This window comes from Nanorana parkeri, unplaced genomic scaffold (genome assembly GCF_000935625.1).
Source record: "Nanorana parkeri isolate BGI_ZX_2015 unplaced genomic scaffold, ASM93562v1 scaffold570, whole genome shotgun sequence".
NCBI lineage: Eukaryota > Metazoa > Chordata > Amphibia > Anura > Dicroglossidae > Nanorana > Nanorana parkeri.
Genome location: NW_017306838.1, coordinates 728,027 through 731,228, shown reverse-complemented (window position 1 = coordinate 731,228; position 3,202 = coordinate 728,027).

Below are 3,202 nucleotides of genomic sequence, written 5' to 3'. Positions count from 1 at the left end.
TAGTTGTTTTATAGCAAATAAAATTTTTTTCTCAAAATTTTCAGTAATTTCTCCTGAATATAGTAAAAAATAAAACCCGCAGTGGTGATTAAATACCACCAAAAGAAAGCTCTATCTGTCCCCAAAAAAAGGCATAAAATTCATTTCAGTACAGCGTTGCGTGACGGAATAAATGTCAGTCAAAGTACTGCAGCGCTGAACACTGAAAAATGGCCTGGCCAGGTAGGGGATCTAAACACCTGGTCTTCAAGCAGTTAAACAGCCTGTAAAGTGCCGCATCTGTACAATTTATAGAACCTGCTGCAGCAAAACTGACATATATAAAGAAAAGAAAATGACATTTTTTTTTTGCATGCGGTTCCCCCTACCAAACAATACCAGACCCTTTAGGTCTGTTAGGAATATTAGGAGGGACCCCATTAAAAAAAAGTTTGGGGTTCCCCCCAAGAGTTATACCAGACCCTTAAGGTCTGGTAGGAATTTTAGGAGGTACCCCATGTAAAAAAAAAACAATAAAAAAGTGTTTGGGGTTCCCCCTTAAAGTCATACCAGGCCCTTAAGGTCTGGTAGGAATTTTAAGGAGGATCCCCAGCACCAAAAATGGGGGGGGGACGTGAGGTCAGAAGATCAGCCTCATTTATGGCTACAGAAGGTGCATTGCCTTATGGGGCGCTCGGCGAGCATACAGCTGGCCGAGCGTTATGATAGTTTGTGTGTTTGGCGAACACACCAACTATCAATGTTCGAGTCGAACTCATGTTTGGCTCGAACATTGAGACTAACCTTAATCAAGAATCCTTGACCGGTACCTTCTGCAGTTATGGTTTTCCGGTTTGCTAGGAAGACTTTGTCCCTTGCACTGAAATTAATTTCTATGAAAAAGGTCCTAACACTAGTCACGTGGCTTGTTGTGCCATGCGGCTTGTTGAGTCAATACACCATCCGTGTGGTATACAGTTCTGAGGCACTTCAAAGCTAGCGCTCCATGATGTGCCTGCAGTTTCCTATGTGGCAGCCTTAGCTCTCGCTTGTAGGTGCCTCTCGCCTTCGCTGCTTGGCTTTTCAAATCGAACAGAACTTTTTCAGGTGGCCAGTATTTTTACACACTCTGCTTTCTTTGTTTTGCTTCGCGCTCTCATACACTATAAGGGCTTTCTCGTTTTCTTCATTGTGCATATTTTCTTTCCTTCTGTCATATTAATAAATTCATTTTCCTTTGGCGTATTCTAGTGTTAGTTCCTACTTAGGTCTGGTTTCTAGAGCGTTAATAAGAGCACTGTATGACTCTGGAAGGCTGCATAGCAGTAATGCCACCAAGTGGTTATCTTTCATTGCCTCTCCAATTGCACGTAGTTGTTCTACAATTTCCAGCATGGCATTCACATGTTCACACATTTCCTGACCCTTTCCTAGCCTCATCTTATATAACTTGCATAGCAGATATAGTTTACTGTTTAGGTTTGAATGTTCATGCTGTTTTTGTAATGCAGTCCACATACCTTTAGCTGTATTCTCATTTCTTGTGTGGATGAGCTGGTCATCTTCCACTAGCAGACTTATAATTGCTTTTGCTTGCCTGTTCTTCTTGTCCCATTCCTCCATGGGTCGATTAGTGGGTCTGTCTGTACTCAGTAGTTGACACAAGTCGTCTTTGCTTAGCAGAATTTCAAGCTCGAACTTCCATAGCTGGTGGTTGGTATTGTTGAGCTTTGCAATTGCAAAGTTCATATCTGAACTGCTTGCCATCTTTCAGTAGCTTGAATGCGGCTCTTGTTGATTGCAGTGTTCTGTTTAGTGCCTGGGCCCATAACCTGTTGGTTATGTGTTTAGATGAAGCACTAAGATCTTGAGGAATGCTGAAAAAAGTTTTACTTGCTTAGAAGAACATTACATGTAAAAATATGGCTTTGTGAAGGAAACAGAGAGAGAGAAAAAAACTTCCTGTATATCATAGATAAGCATGCACATAAAGACTAACATTGCACGACACTGCCATCTACAGCTCAAAAGACAAATTAAACAAGTACATCAGTATATTCTGTTGTATTTCCAACAAAAATCACAGAAGCAATCTGCTCGACATACAGTGATAGCTGCGATCTTTCAGGTGCTGCTCCAGCGCCTTCCTTTCTGCACACTGAGCACAGGGAATCGCTCACTCTACACTGCCGCCATTCAGAGAATGCCTTGTATTCAAGGAGTTCTCTGATTATACAAGTTGGAGAATATGAATGCATCTGCCCTTCCTCTCCACCTCGTCCTATCAGAAAATGCCTTATATACATTGTAAAAAAATCCAAGCTGTTTTGTGAAAGTCGGCAGTACCAAGCGAGCGACTCCCAGCTTAGTGTGCAGAGAGAAAACCACAATCAGAAGATCGTGGCTATCACTGTATGTAGGGAGCAGACTACTACAGTGATTTTCTGCATCCCCAATGTCCAGACATCCCAACCTGCAAAACCTTATTTCAGGGAGGTTCCCGTCTCATTTCAGGGAGGTGCCCTTTCTGTTTTTTGGGTTGTTTTTTTTACAGCGGCCGTCGTCAGAATATAAAAGAAATAATAATGATAATATATATACACACACATACATACATACATACATACATACATATATACATACACACAGAGTAAAATAAAATCCATATACCAATAATACAATAATATTATATATTTATTTATATATACATCAGATTTGTGAATTGATGTTCAAGTATCTGTCAGTGTAAAGGTCACAATTTATTAGACAGCCCAAGACCTTTTTAAAAAAACGCTGAGGAGTAAAGTCCCTGATACACAGTTGACTAGTTGCTATGGGCAGCAAATGAAATAAATGTTCTCTATAACTAGACAACCAGGACATATAATTGATTCTATATTATCCACAAAGGGTTAACAGCACTCTCTCAACCCTGCAGCAGTGCCTGTACCTGCTCTCAATAGTAGTCTATGTCCGCCCTCTCTGTGCAGCAAGTAGCTTCTTCCTTCTGAGAGCCAAGCCTCGTTCTGAGGCTCCTCTAGAGATCACATGCCCTTCCTCCAGGAGGCAAGCCTCACTCTGAAACTTTACCCACTGATATCTTACCGTAAAGGTTTACTCAGAGTAAACCTTTTAGGGAGAAAATGCCTCTCTCGCGGACGTCAGGGAGCCGCTATCTAATAGCGGGAGACTCCCTGAACATCAGGGAGACTTGAGATCCCTG